Below are 16,660 nucleotides of genomic sequence, written 5' to 3' on the forward strand. Positions count from 1 at the left end.
CCCCAAATCCCTAATATCATCAGAAGAATTCTCCTCTTTCTTCGCAGATAAAATCATGACATTAGGAATTTAACTAAATGCCGCCACTTACTCTCAACCCTTCCCGGACCTGCCCCCCTCTTCCGCACTACTCGCTATGGCCTCTCCTAAAAACCAAGCCCACTGGATTGACTTCGAATACTATGACGAAGACTCCATCTCCAAAATCCTCTCCTCCTTAAACAACCATTTCAATGACCCGCTACCTTCCAACTGCCTCGCTTCTCCCTCCCAATCCATCGTTCCTTGCTGGACTGCAATAATCAACTCCTCTCTCAAGCAGGGTTCGATTCCGGACCCCTTCAAAGCCGGCCAAGTCCTCCCTATCTTAAAAAAACCTTCACTGATCCCAGCCTCTCCTGACAATTTCAGACCTATCTCCAATATCCCGCTATTAGCCAAAGAATTGGAGAAATGTGTACAACAGCAACTAAGCCACCACATTAACAACTTCCACCTACTCGATGACTTCCAATTTGGATTCAGACCGGGAAACAGCACTGAAACTACTATGCTCCACATTGTTGACGATGCCCTCCAAGCCCTAGACCAAGGCAAAACCTGCCTTCTAATACTCTTAGATCTATCCTCCGCCTTCGATACGGTCAACCATTACAAACTACTCGAACGCCTTAAATTCAGAATGGCCAGGATGGTGTGGCCCGAAATTGGTTCAGGTCCTTCCTCCATAACCGTTCTCAGAGATTCCTTATCAACGGCAACCTATCAGCTCCCACCCCGGTCATGGTTGGAGTCCCCTAAGGCTCAACCCTGTCCCCCACCCTCTTTAATCTTTACTTAGAGGCACTTAGTGAAATTCTTCGCTCCGCCAACATCTCTTACAATATGTACGTGGATGATACCCAAATATATATCAATATCTCTTCGCTCAAGGAGATTCTCTCTCTGAACGAGACCCTGAAACTGACTGTCCAATGGCTAGCCGCTAACCAACTCAAACTCAATGCAAAGAAAACAGAATGTCTCCAAATCTCCCCTTCAAAAGCCGACCCGGAGATTCAGAATTGGATCAAGGCCATCACCGTCCTAAACTGCCCACCAACCATTGTGGACTCTGCCAAATCCCTGGGCATAATCCTTGACTGTAACCTGAACATGCAAGACCACATCAACTCGATGGCCAAAGCAGCCAGATTCTACCTGAGTTACCTATGGAAGCTGAAACCTTTCATCGATGCTCTTGACCTAAAAATGGCAGTTCAAGCTCTAGTCATCTCTAGACTGGAATATGGATGTTCCACCCTTACCGGTCTACCCACGATCTCTTTAGCACATCTAAAAGCCTATCTCAACACGGCGGCCAGACTACTCACATGCACCAGAAAATTCAACCACATCTCTCCACACATGAAAGTGCTGAACTGGCTCACGCTAGAAGCCAGAATCCAGTTGAAACTGGCATGCATTACACACAAGGCCCTATACACAAACTCCCCTGCCTATCTGGCACAGAAACTAGTGGTATCTGGAGGAAGCAGAAACTCCTGGTCCGCCAGAAACCTCTCACTCCAACCTGTCTTTTTTCAGAAAAAAATAACCTACAATAGAGCATTTACTGGGGCCGCACCAAGAATTTGGAACTCTTTCCCACTTGACATCAGAAAAATCCCTTCTCTCGCACGCTTCAAGAAGGAGGCCAACACCTTCCTTATGGGTAAATTCCTCATCTAAAGCCTGCCCTCACCAACCACATTATGCCTGAGGAATCTGAGACTATCGCTTCCGGAAGAAGCTAAGACTCTAGCCTCCTCCCCTGATCACTAATTATCCCACAAAGAATAAGTGGGCCTCTGTTTTTACTGTCTCTAACTATGATTGTAATCATTCACGTGTATCCTTTTCCCCACATCCAACACCCCTGCCCCCGCCAACCTTTTGTATATGTTCTGTATTTCTCTGCATTTTATGTTGGTTTGTTGACCTTGAATACCATGTAAAGCGCTCTGATACACTCAAGGGTCAAGTTCACGCTCTATAAAACACTACAAAATAAAAAAAATAAAAAATGCCGGATGCACTGCGGTAATGACTGCATATCACTGATACCAACATTATTCCAATTTCATCAAGTTTTATTCCAATTTCATCCAATGCTTTACGTTTTCTATATTTTGTCCATACATCACATGGGAGTCATGTTAGATTTTACATGGTTTCCTGAAAGCAGCAGACATGCCGATAAGCCTTAATCTGTAGCCTGGAGTGTATGTAACTTATCCTCATTAATTCATCCCGATAACTCAATGCATTTCGGGCCCTTTTCCTGGCCCTTTTTCAGGGGCATTCTATAATTTAAAAAAACATTATCATAAGACCATGTGTTTAAACCCTTTGAACATGTTAAACTCTACTGCAAAACATTGCAACTCATTGCCCAGTAATTCGTCTCATTATTAACATCTTCCCGCTAACTGTAGCCAAAACGCTTCTCCCAAAGTTGATATATATCCTGATCCCCCTCTCTCAGCCTCCCTCCTTTCTTTCATGTGAAATATCGCCATTTAAAACCTCATGTATCAGTACCAGTAAACGTGCGGAAAAGAGCTTCTGCAAACTGATTTTAATCCTGCTACACTGTCTTATGCGAAACCATTACCTTTATGATCTGTAGCCTCTCAACTGCTTCACGCTCATCTACTCGTTGTGTTGTCCACCTCACTCTGCATTATAAGCACCTGTGTTGTTTGCTCCACCTTGTTCTCTCTCCCTTCACTAACTGACTCTCTTCAACCCTTAACCCTGTGAGTCCCTTCGTGCACTGGTTAACTTATTTTATTGTGATCTTAACGAATCTCAGTACAGTCTTAGTGCGATGACAGTGTGCTGTAGGTAATTCATGTGTTGACCTGCTATGTTCTCAACTGTGCTTAACCTGCATATTCACCCAATTTACAGAGAAGTTCTTATAAACACAGATAAACTACCTGTCCCATAATGCTTTGCCATGGCCATGATGAAATATACCGATGTTCCATTTACCAAACCACATTGTTTACGCTACCTCATACTCCATTAATAGGACATCAATCTTCAGTTCCCCGCCAACCCTTGAATGACATGCACGACTTTAATTATGTGATGACTTATGTTACATGTAAAAAATATTCCGCAGATTTGAACACTCATGCTCAGTTAGATCTGAACATGAGAATAGATGTGAAAATTCAATCACAATCCATCCAAATGCTTTTTATAGTATAGTTCGGAAGGTTCGCTTATGAATACATTTTCTTTAAAAGTCTCTCATGTGACTCCATCATCGTTGTTCATATTTTACTGTCGTCAGTCGGTGCAACTAGTTTGGGGGGCAGACATAATGATTAATCAAAAAAGGTTTTTCTTCTTTTGCTTATTATTCTGTTATGAGTCTGTACGCGTGCAAGCCCAGAATCGTGGTCTGCCCAAAAGCCACGTGCTAGAAGAAATATTTCAGAAATATGGGGCAACCTTTCACCCCAATGCCGGACGCACTGTGTTAAGGAATGCATATCACTGATGCCAACATTAATCCAATTTCATCAAGCTTTATTCCAATTTCATCCAATGCTTTACGTTTTCCATAGTTTGTCCATTTGTCAAATGGGAGTCATCTTACATTTTACCCTGTTTCTTGAAAGCAGCAGACATGCCGATAAGCCTTAATCTGTAGCCTGGAGTGTATGTAAGTTATCCTCATTTATTCCTCCCGATAACCCAAAGCATTTCAGACCCTTTTCCTGGCCGTTCATCAGGGGTATTCTATGATTAAAAATACATTATCATAAGACCATGTGTACCAGTAAACGTGCGGAAAAGAGCTTATGCAAACTGATTTTAATCGTACTACACTGTCTTATGCGAAACCGTTACCTTTAAGAGCTGCAGCCTCTCGACTGCTTCACGCTCGTCTATTCGTTGTGTTGTCTACCTCACTCTGCATTATATTGATGTGAAAATTCAATCACAATCCATCCAAATGCTTTTTAAAGAAATATATAGTCTGTTTGTATTTGCACATTTCACTGTTCACTAATACACTTGTTTTGGATTTTTTACATTGATTTATGTGTGAAATTATTATATATTTATTCATGCCTTTTATGGTTCTAAAATATCTGAATAAAATAAGGACATCTGAATAATGTAAAGGCAGTTAAAGACATGGCCGGCCCGACGGGGGCAATCAGCCCACCATCCCTGTAGAAAAAAACCCCTGTCATATTACAATGGCTGGGGGGTCCACGGCGGACGGAAAGACCGTCCGCCGCTTTTACGCCTAGTCAACATGTCGACCGGGCGGAAAAGGATTCATACACCGCCAGTCATATTAGATTGTGCATTTGTCAATTCCTTGCCACAGAAAGGCATGCAGAGTCTGCTTTGGGGGCCAGATGCGGGCCCCCATGTAATCTGGGGAGGTGGGGGGTGCACATGGGGAGTACCATACTTTTCAAAGAACAACGCGGCAGGCACCGCACGGTGCCTATCACGTTGTGCTTTGAAAAGCACAACATGTATTTTTAGCATTGCGAAGGGTGGTGCTTTTAGCACCGCCCGCCGCGATGTTAAAAATACGGGATGCGCCCACCACTGTGGCGGGCGCATCCTAATTTCCCCCCACTGGACCCCGCCCTTATGGCGGCCGGTCCCTTTTACCGTGAGGATGGCGAGCGGACAAAGTCCTCCCGTCATCTTAATGATGCCCTTAATGTCTATGAAGAGGTACAGAAACATTTGTAACAAAATATACAAATGAGGTGAATTTGCTTATCATATGCCACAATTTAAACACAAAGTTACTAAAATAAAATCAATAAAAAATGCAGAAAGATTTGTGAACATATTAAAGGAACTAGCTGCAGCATGTGATTTTACAGATCAGCTGGCATGAGACCCATTAATTGTAAAATGAAAAGATCCAAGATCAAAAGAGCAACTATTCTTAAACAGGAATCCTACACTAAGAAAACTGATTGCTATACCCAAAATTCAAGAACATCTTCAAGGTGTGTAAGAGAACTAAAGATAAATAAAGGGGAAGCTATGTTTGAAGTTAACGTACAAAAAGGAGGACTGAATATTCCAGGAAGGAAACTTTTAAAGAAAGAAAGTCATTGAGCAGTAAACAAAGACAGAATGAGAGACAAGAAAACATTTGCTGCTATAGTTATGAAGTACACACTATCTAGCATATAGTAAAGGTTGTACTGCACAGGATAAAAGATGTAACAAATTAAATGGCAGAGGCTATTTTGCATGTTTGTGTAGAACATCAACAAAATCATACAAAAACTGAACTAAATGAAGAATTATGAGGGTAAGGAGATTATACCAGAGATATGAAACATGGGGGATACATACAACAAAATGTTGGAGCATGGTTTAACGTCAACTTTGGCATCCCCACACTCTGACATTTTCAAATTGCAGGAATGCTCCGTATTTACAAAAATACGGTGCACCCCTGCATTTTCCCTAGCACTGGCGCTAAAAAAGCTGCCAAGGGCCAGTATAGACTCCCTGGGGCCATGTTACAAGGGTGTCTGCACTGTAGGGACAATTATTTATGTGCAGGAAGGGACACCTTCCTGCACAAAAACAATCCTTAAAGACAATTTTCTGTTTCTATGTGTGCTGCAGAATGCAGCACACATAGAAAGAGCAAAATACGAGGAGATCTTAATTATTTCTCCTCTTATCGCCATACTAAGACCAGATTTCACCTAGCCTTATTTTTTGCCGCTGCCCCATCTTTGTAAATATGGGGCAGCATAAAAAAGCAATAGGTGTTGAGATGGAATGCCTACAGCAACACCCATTGCCTGCCTCTTTTCCGCAGCAGACTGCTGTGGAAAAGGGCATATTTACAAGGTAGCATTAAAGCCACGTTAAGTGGCTTAACTCCACCTTGTAAATATGGGGTATGGAGCAACGCCACCGGAGCAACAGAAAAAGTGACACTCCTGTGGTGTTAGGGGCTTGAAAATATACCTCATAGTTATCAGTATTGTGGATTAAGTTGTTTTGAAATAGGACTGTGCAGCAATCCTGAAGCCAAGCTGAAGTAAACATAAATGACAAACTAGTAATATTAGGAGTGGATACCCCATTACTAAATGCCATAATACTCAAGAAAACATGGTGGAAAAAACCTGGATATGTTAAACATTTGTTGATCATGGAGAAAGAAATAAATGAAGAGTTAAGAAATGCAAGAGACTGTTTGACAGCAGAACTGGAAAGCAGATTGGGCTTTGAGCACAAAATCAAGATGAGAGCTGGTTGTGTGCCCCTATGCATTGCATTAGACCTGTTCCTGCATCCATAAGGCAAGTAGTGAAAGAAATGCTGTGAGAATGTAAGAAGACATCATGGTGCAAGTGAAAACAATAGAGTGGCTTTCACTGGTAGTAATATGTAGGAGAATGTGCTGGACCTTGCAATTCTGTGTCACCTCGTGCACAGTACACAAGAACATTGTATTGGGGACCTATCCACTTCCAAACATAAATGAGATGTTAACCTCTTTTGAAAGAATAACTAAGTGTATCATGCTACTCTTAAAACCAGCCTATTACCTAGGAATATATAACGTTACAACGCAAACAATTACAACGCATGCTTTTACAACACAGTTTTTACAACGCAGCTTCCATTACATCGCATGATTTTACAATGCATACCATTGCAACACATTTTTTAAAACTACCATTGCAACGCATTCCATTACAACACATACCATAATAACGTATAATACTTTTAGTAGGCTAAGTGTTGGATAGCGTAGGGGTAAAAATTACTATTCCCACTCCAATGAGTGCAACAGTAGGGAAAGTGTTGGATATCATAGGGGTAAAAATTACTATTCCCAGTCCAGTGAGTGCACAGTATGGAAAGTGTTGGATAGCATCGGGGTAAAAATTTGTATTCCCACTCCAGTGAGTGCACCAGTAGGGAAAGTGTTGGATAGCGTAGGGGTAAAAATTACTATTCTCACTCCAGTGAGTGCAACAGTAGGGAACGTGTTGGATAGCATAGGGGTAACAATTACTGTTCCCAACTAACTCAAAATGCATATCCACCCTAAAACGTAAAATTCTCCATTACTAACCTTAAAATGCATTGTGATGGCATGTGTTGTAATGGCATGCATTGTAATGGCATGCGTTGTAATGACTTGCATTGTAATGGCATGCGTTGTAATGACTTGCATTGTAATGGCATGCGTTGTAATGGCATGTGATGTAAAGGCGCTTGCTTTCTAAAAGTTGCGTTGTAAAGGCATTGCTATTTAATGCCTGCGATGTAATGGAAGTTTCCCAACACAAAGTACTACTACACCGAGAATTGAAAAACAGCACAGCTTTTGTAACTTTAGAGAGCACGTTCCAGTTAAAAAAAACACAGTGAAAGGTCAAAGGTAGAGAAAGAGAGGGAGCAACTCGTTTCACAGTATGCTTTTGGGGTAGACGATTTAATCTTGCACTGATCACAAACCCTTCCATGGGGTACTTTAAACTGCAGGAACAAAAAAAATGTCTCACCCAGACTGAAAAGATTAGCATTAGAAATTCAGGAATTTATTTCAGGTAGCAGGCTGAGGTGAAGCGCTGGGCTAGAGCACAGGAAACAGCATTGAGAGCAGATAAGGGCAGTGTTCTCTGGATGCGCCCAATGGCTGAAGACTGGGCTTCTCTTTTAAGCACTTTCATGGAGAGGGAGACTGATAGGCTGAGGTCCACATAGCCACCCTGGGAACATGTTGTGCCAAGGTTTCTGAGTGCAGTGAGGAAGATTACCGCCTCTGTGAGTGAGCAGGTTGCATGTACATTTCTTACCACTTTGGACAAGTAGGGGCTCCAAACTGACTGCCTATAGTTTTGTTGCGGTGGAAGGGGGAGCTTGGTAAATGGTTACAGACCACCATGGTGGCTGAAATAGTAGATATATGTATCAAGCTGGGAGATTATTGGCTGTAACACTCCATTATTATACACTCTGAGCCTGGCTTCCCGGTGTTATAATAGTAAACTGTATCTGAGCGTATTAGTAGTTAACTCTTCCAATATCTATGACATGCAGCACAGTGATTACATAGCACCTGCAAAATCCAATGAATCAAATTTACATTAAAAAAATGCAGAAATGTATATATAGTACAGATTACCTATCAGGAAAAAAACAAGTTAGATTTCCTGCAATGTTTTTGGGCTCTACAGAAGGAGAGGAGAAGGAGAACGAAAGAGACTATGAAACAGTTGTGATGTGTCTGAGAGACCTTGGAAGGGATGAAAGGAAGCCATCAGGAACTAAGTCAGAAACAGAAATAGAAAAACAGAGCATGAAAGCATTAGCAGAAAAAAATAGAAAGCTCCTGGCTATCACGAAAGAAACACATAGACTTCAGCATGCAGCCATATCAGAAAGTCCAAGAGGAATTGTCAGTGTATGATGATTTTGTTTTAAGATGGTACAAGTTAGTTCCCCCAACATTGCCAAAGGGAACACTGATACAGTAGTACACCAGGGTCACCTTAGTTAAACATTAATCAAACAGAGACTAAAGGAAAACTATTTATGGCCTGGAATAGATAGAGAAGTGTTGCAGTGGATTGAGTAGTGCTTATCACGATTCGAGAGTGAAAAGATGTTCTGTACACATAAAAAACACACCGCATTTTGGAGATCCCATAAGATGTGTGGCAAAAGATGAACTTTATTGGTCCAATGAATGCTCTTCCCCTGAATCAGAGATTAGTGACTTTCATGGAGGATTACAAGAGCAATTGGATTGAAGTAAAGTTTATTAAAGAAATCAAACACAATAACATTCGTGGCAGAAATGTTGCAGCAAGAAGGGTTACCTGAAACAATAGTACCAGACGATGGAGTTCAATTTATGTTGCACAATATAAGAAATTATACAAAAAGAAACACTATAAAACATATCAAATTGACTCCCTACCATTCATACAGCAAAGGACTACTTCTTACCATCCAGAGACCGGCGGAATGGTGGAAAGGGATAAGACAGATGGCTGTAGCCAAATATGTGGATGTAGAAAAATCAGTCAAGAAAATCCTGAAAGCACAGAGAAGAACATCAAGGGAGTGCTCGGATGTAACATTTTTTGAATGTATGAGTGGACATAAACCACACTTTCAGCTGATGCCACGGTGAACAACTAAAGTCAAAAGACAAAGGAGCATAATCACAAGGATCTATCACCGAATTAACAGCACTTTATCACAGCCAAAGTCGTGATAAGTTTACCCCACCATTCACAAGCAGGTGCTAACAGCCCACAGCCCCACTTTTCCCGCTATAGCAGCTGCAAAAAACATGGCCACAGAGGACCCCTGCAACTATCGCCAATGAGATGCAGAGTAGGAGTTCCCATGCAAAAAGCTGTGACAACACCACACCTCAACATTCACAACGGCCAGACAGATCGGCGATAAGAACACAAAACACGCGATAAGGTGCGTTAGCAGAAGTAATTTTACACCTACTCTGACCTGGTGTAAAGTCAGACGGCAGCGTGCACCACAATAGGGAGCCCTTCCCAGGGCGTCATCGGAAGGGCGACAGATGCCATGGAGCCACTCATCATGGAGAACGGACACCCAAGAGGGCTACAACACCCACCCGGCAACCTCCCCCAGACCACCACAGTGCTAGCGCAGACAAAGACAATGGCTGTGCACCACCTGTTGGACCCTGGCACACCCCAACCAACACCCGAAAGAGTCAGCGGAGTCTCACAGCCAGCCACATCCAAGACCCCCATGCCTGTCCTGGACATCACCATCATCCTGGCGCCCCAGTCCCGTACGGCCAACACAATGCGCAGGAACCGCTGGAGACCAAGCAAGGACCATACGCCATAGCCAGAGGCACGCACATTTAGGGGGCAAATCACTGCACACATGTCCCACCTGTGCCCCCTGGTGTCACAGCACGCAATCCGTGCAACAGGAAGCACACGTCATACATCAATGTGCTGGCAACACCCTGGGATCTTCACCAATGTCGCCTCCAAATGCACAGCCAGTGTGGATGATCCCTTCACCCTCTGACAGTCCAACAGCAACCAGCCATCCCAGGATGGCACCAAGGGAAATGCACAGCCCCTTAGCAACTTCCCAATTAACACCTAACTCACCTCAACTCCACAACAATGCAATCCACAACTCTGGCAATGCACACTTCACAAGTCCACAACCAAGATGCACAACAACATGCACACCCACCAGACACGATAGAACAACTCACAATGGTAACCTGGGCAAGCTTTGAACATGATCAATCTATGGCATGGCACCTCACCCACACAATAGATGAATGTGGGAAGAGGAGGTAACCAGGCATATGCGAAGGATGCAGTAGAACCATGATTGGGAAAGTACACAATGCCAAGAGTGGCGGCGCAGTGCTGAACAAACCGCAGAACAAGCAGGAGTATGCAGATCACACCCATATCCGTGGTGACATACACCTCTGGTGAATGGAGTTTAGTGGACAGTGGACGCAACCATGTCACCCCAGCCAGTGGGCGTCCTTGCGGAAATGTTGCCTGTTACTCCCAACCCGTAAGCATGAGCAGAGTGGGATGGGCCAGCGTACTCCAGGCCAGCATAGGTGTGTGAATAAAAAGCACGTAGCCCAGGGCGTTGTCCTCTTCTGGAAAGCCCAACATCTCTGCCAGGGCGACGCCTCCCACCCCGGCATGAGGCCGACACCGTCCTCATTAGCGGAGTTGCCTGAGATCCTGTGCGCCTGCCATACCTCGGCCCATTGGACCACAAACCTTTCAGGCTGACCCTTCGCAGCCAGGCCAAACTAATCTGCATCCAACACCGGTGTGTGTCATGGAGGGCCCACCACATTCCAGTGTAAGCTCCAAGCCAGAGGCCCGTAACCCGGCCAGCCTTTCAGACCACCACTGTCCCCCGGACACTGGCCAACATTACTCCTTTCTCGTTTACATATTCTACCTGCGAACCCTGCAGCCCAGTAGGTCCCATATGTGAGACTGTGTCCTGGCTCCTGAATGGCAGTAACCCCAAATCCGGGACAGCGGCCACAGCACCAGACTCCCATCGATCAGTGAGGTATAGTGCCATATGCGCATCTTGCGACACATCCTGCCACAAACCCTGTCCAATGCCATCTGGCGAGCCGTGCTGCCACAAAACTTGTCTAACGTCATCTGGCGAGGCGTGCTGTCACAATCCCTATCCAACGCCATCCAGCGAGCCGTGGATGAGGGACCAGGACAACCCAGCGGACCAGCAGGTCTCACATTAAGCACCTAGTCGCGAATCACGAATGGCTGAGTCCACACCAGTGTTCGCATGGAGAGGAGTAAGAGGAAGATGCGGCTCAGTCTTGACGAAAGCCGGGTCACAGTCACGGAGGTGACTGAACATGTGATGCCACTGAACCTGAACTACGCAGGCCGGTGGGGCCACCAACCTATTCCGACCACATTCGGTGAATGGCCCGTGCTGACCGCTGCCTCCGGCCTACACTGCTCTTGGCCTAGGATGTGCTTGAGTAGGCCGCAGATTTGGAACTGAACATCGAGGATGCAAAGGCAGATTAGATTACACATCATTGCACGCAAGGAGAGGCCTAAGAGGATGTTGCCTTGCATCTTGGCGGAGAGAAAAGGATCATCTTTACGGAGGTATTTGTACACTACCAACAACTGCCCTGGTGTCACTAGCGCTTTGCATCACGAGGCAAAGACACATGGCTGTGGGGCACGGCTGACCGCTGCCTACGGCCTACACTGTGGTCCAGTAGGTCACAGAGTCATGATTCAGCATTGGCGGAGTCCATATCAGTATACCAGCATCATCACAGTCTGCATCCCACTCAGCCCCGGGCCACTAAGTCTGTTTCCCGACATTCATCGACACTCTGTGGTCGAAAAGTGGTGACGTCTGAGCCTATGGACTAGGGGGAAGGTTTCACCCCCAAGTAGCTGAAACGGAATTGGTGGTGGCAACGGGCTGTCGCATTCCACTCCTCCATTTGCTGCTTCCTGATAAAATCAAACCTTTTGGAGTCTTGCCCTGGAGGACACCTTCCACTGTCCCTTGAACCACTCCAAAACATACACTTCGGACAATGATGGTTACCCACTCAGGACGCATGGCCCATCTGACTGCACTGCAAGTCACCGTCCCGAGGCTGGGTGCCTGTGCCGGCCACAGTGCATCCGGGGTCACTAACTCTGTGCTGGCCAAGTCCGGGACCCCTTCTCCGGAGACATAGGCTAGCCCCTGAGGCATGGGCCTTGGGCTCATCAATGCCATGACTCTGTGGCCTTGCGCTGTAAGCAGCCTCCAGGTCCGAATGTGTCCCACCAGGGCTCACACACCAAAGCGAGTCCAGACCGGCCCGGATGACGCATCACCGCAGGAGGCACACGCCACCACCGCAAGGACCACCACCAAACGCCATCTGCCAGAGTTGAAGCGATGGTCCTGACAGACTTCTGGGTGGCTCAGGCCTGTCGTGGATGCCATCATCAGACTGATTCCCTGCTCAGCAATCCAGGTGCCAGTGACTCAGTGCACCGCAGGCCATTGTCCGTTGCTGCATGTGTTTTGTGCTGTGGAGCAGTTGCGCAGGTATGTCACCTCGAACACTGTGGGGACACTGAGACGTTGATGGTGATGATGATGCAAGTCTGACACACCCCACTGCATCTGCATCAGAATTGTGTCGAAGGGACACAATCTGAGACTTTTACTGCACATGAGCGTGCTAATTTCTAGTGTCCACAGCCCAGTGCACTGCAACTCAAGGACACCTCTGTTTGCATGTTGGCTGTCCTCTGGAATTCATCCAGCTCACCCCATGTTGCTGAGCTCTGTATTGCATGCGTTTTCTGTATCCGTTACACTGGTGACCAATGTCCAAGTCGTTGTCAACACCAGACATTCCATGCGGGTTGGCTTACACTCACCCCGCATACATCCAGCACAGGCATCACTACATGTGGCCCTGCCAATAAAGGGGCTGGGTGCATGTGCCTGTAGCCAGTTCAACATGATCTCTGCGTGCGTCCCTGTGGTCTCGTAGTATGCATGTGGACACTGGGCCCTACGACTTTACAATGTGCTGTGTACATCGGATACGGACATATCACCGGAGGCAGCGGATTGGGGCTCGCACATGTAGCTTTGTCGTCACCCACTCAATTTCCCTGTGACCAGCTCTGTCAGATGTAGTGGGAATGTTTGTGTGCATGTGCGGAGCCAGTTGTTTCCTCTGTTATGCGTGTCAGCTATGCACGTATTTCCACGTTGTCAATGTGGGTGTGCTGTTCCTGCTATGTGTGTGTGCTGCAGTGTGCCAAGGGGATGTGGGACATGATCCTGGGTGTTTGTGGGTGTGCAGCATGCTATGCCTCATTGTGCATGTATGCCATTGTGCCCATCTCCCCAACCCCCCCAGGCCCTGTTCGTTGCACTCCCTGTTGCTGTTGTGTCAGGTCCTCTTGAGCTGTGTCCGTACTCCCTACTCCTTGCACTGTCTCCACACTGATGGCTGTGGGCTGGGTTTCCTCCAACTTCTCAGGTGGCGCTGGACTGCCACCTCCTGTTGCCGTTGCTGCCTTCCTGTTGGCAGCGGTTTGGTGAGTGGTTTAGGTTGTCATGCCATGCCGTTGCCTATTGACCTCCAGGGCACTCCGACTGCATTCCAGGTGGTCTGCTTGTGGGTCAGTTGCTGGTAGTGTTCTGTCACCACCGCAACGCTGGTCTTGTTTTCCTGCAGTCTGCACCTTGTCTTCCTCTCCCTCTTCGCCTTGGCCTTCCCCGACCCCGTTGTTCCTTGCTGGTAGTCTGTGGGGCTCGAGTTGGGCTCTGCGCTGGGTCAGGGTGCATCCATGTTGCTACGTGCTTTGGCTTGTTTCTGGTGTATTTATTCTGGGGGCTTTATGGTGCATTGTCCCACCAGACGTGTGGGATTTGCACGCCTCTGGCTGGTTTTCGCTACTTTTTGTACCGCGGTTGGCTTCGTAGCATCTTTTTATGTGTTTGCGTAACGCATTTTTACAGCGTGGCATTGATTTTCACGCTGACATTTGCTGCGTTATTTGGTGCCTATCGCATTCTACCGCAATGTTGTGAATTCCACGTTGACACAGGATTATTTTCCCGTGCTAGGCTGTAGTTATCACACGTTCTTGTGAACATACCCCAAAGTAACAAAGGAGATGACCTGAATTAACTAAAAAAAATAAAAAAGAAAATACTAGGCGCTATAATGACCTTCAAAGAACCAGATCAACACATTTAATATTATTAAATTGAGTAATAGTAACTCCTGCTATTTAAAGCAGTTAGAAACAGCAAACATGAGGTACAATGCAAAAACATATTATTATGTACTGTGCAAAACAAATTTTCAAACACGGGGTAAAATTAACAAATGTTTCAAAACCATTTGCATCTTTTGTTCAATTTACATGTTTCTTACCACAACCAAGCGAACTGATATGAAAAGCAAACTTCTAAGCAATAATATTGGAACCTCGGTAACCCTCAGAAAGAGGAAACTTGTAACTACCCTACAGTGCTGTTATCTAGAGCCGACTTTTTGGCCAAAGCGGCTTGCATGCTGGGAATTGTTACTTATTTACAATGGCGAAAGCAAAACTACAGTTTGTAACATAGAAAGCGCTGATGGTTTAACGGTTTGGCCTGAATATTTGGGGTGTTCTTTCGATATAATCTGTCAGACCTTGTTTTATACACAGACATTTCATAATCTTGGACATAGTAACGGTTTAACAAATAGGTGTCTGTGCTTAATTAAGGAGGGTTGTATTGTAGTTTTACGTTCTCAGGCATGTGTCACAATAATTAAGATGTTGTTATGATGGTGGCATTTCCTTCTCGTGAGGAACTCGGACATCTGTAGTGATTCGATAAGCATTGAATATCTGCAGTGACAAACATATGGGAAATACATAACAATCAGGTAAGAATTTAGCGCTCAGCAGACAGGACAAATAAATAACCGAAACGTACATCCGAATTTCTCTATGGAAATGTTTATTTTCATACTTTACAACTCACTAATGGGCTTGCACAGAAACCCGTGGAAGCTTTCAGGCGCGAGGAAATGCCAACACGGAGCATTCCTTCCTGTGCAGCATTGCTGTGCACGAGCATCGTTTCCGTTAGGTTGGGTGACATCATCGCTGTCTGTCAAAAAACGAACAGAGAGTTTTATAATAAAATATCAATCTCTAAAATGGTTGAAAAAATAATATAGCCACTTTTGGATACAGGGTAATACAGTAAAGGCAGCAGCAGTGTGACAGTTACAGACACAGGTGGTACAGCAGAGGTAACAGCATTATAAGTTTCCCTCGCACACAGGCCAGGCACACCCAAGGCAGCAAATGCACGTGTATCTATAGTGCACATAACATACAATAATCACAACCAGGTGGAAGCAAGCTTACCTCTGCCTCAGATTGCAATGGAACCGTATAGGTGGCTAGACGCTCATCACACAAACTCAGTCTGAGATGTATGAAGCCCTGCCCACCTCCTCCCACTGCGAGTACTTAAGTCATACTGGTGTGCTTCATTTTAGGTGAATTTAAACATATGATAAATTCACCTAAAATGAAGCACACCAGTGCCAGGGCACGTGGACCTCTACTTTATTCTACCAATACGTTTTTTGGGTTTCGCCTGCCGAGGGCTGCGCTCTGCGCAGCTTTTCGGCGCAGGTGAAATCCTTTGTTTACAAAAAGGACTTCGGGAACGTGCCCCGGCTCTCATTGGCTAGCTCCATAAATGGAGGCTAGCCATTCGGTGCCGGATCTGTCCGTCAAGGCCGGACCAGATTCGGGGGCGTTCCCGAGATTTTTTCCCTGGGCGGAGTTTCGTTTTTTGCCGTTCCCTCCCCTTTCACTGAAAGTGATTTCAGATGCGCTGTCCATTCCCGCCCCCCTCCGTGTGCCTCCCCGCCCCCGCCCCCCCTCGCTGTCCTGTGCACGTTTCCCGCCTCCCTCCTGCCGTCCGTGTCCTCTCCCGCCGTTCGTGTCCTCTCCCGCCGTCCGTGTCCTCTCCCGCCGTCCGTGTCCAAAGAGGTGCTGCACTTTCCTACGAACGCTTGCTGATCATTGCTTCTTTTCAATTATATAAAAAAAAATCACTCGATTTCCCGCTGTAACGTTTTTTCGTGAAACCGCCATGGGTTTTTAGTTGAACCACCCAGTGCGCTGTGATTGGTTCTCCCGGCGACGCGTCATAGCGAGGATGCGCTGTGGTTGGCTGCCGTCGGGAAGACCCCGCTGACGTCACTGGGGGCTCGCCGAGAGAGCCGCGACCTGATTGGTCCTCGTCACCCGGGTCGTTTCTCAGAAGCTGCCGGAGCCTCGTCCAAAGAAGATTGCGGGGAGAGGAGACTGAGTCATCGATGACCCGACCCCGCCGAGGGATCTCCAAGTGAGTTGCGCACCCCTGGCCAGCCGTCCCAAGTGCAGAGAAGCGCACCAGCTTCCCGGCGCTCGCTGGGGGTGCTTGGCACTTCTGTGCCTCACAGACTCCGACGAGCCGGATGTCCACAACGAGCCGGATG

Source organism: Lissotriton helveticus, chromosome 1_1 (assembly GCF_964261635.1).
Source record: "Lissotriton helveticus chromosome 1_1, aLisHel1.1, whole genome shotgun sequence".
Lineage (NCBI taxonomy): Eukaryota > Metazoa > Chordata > Amphibia > Caudata > Salamandridae > Lissotriton > Lissotriton helveticus.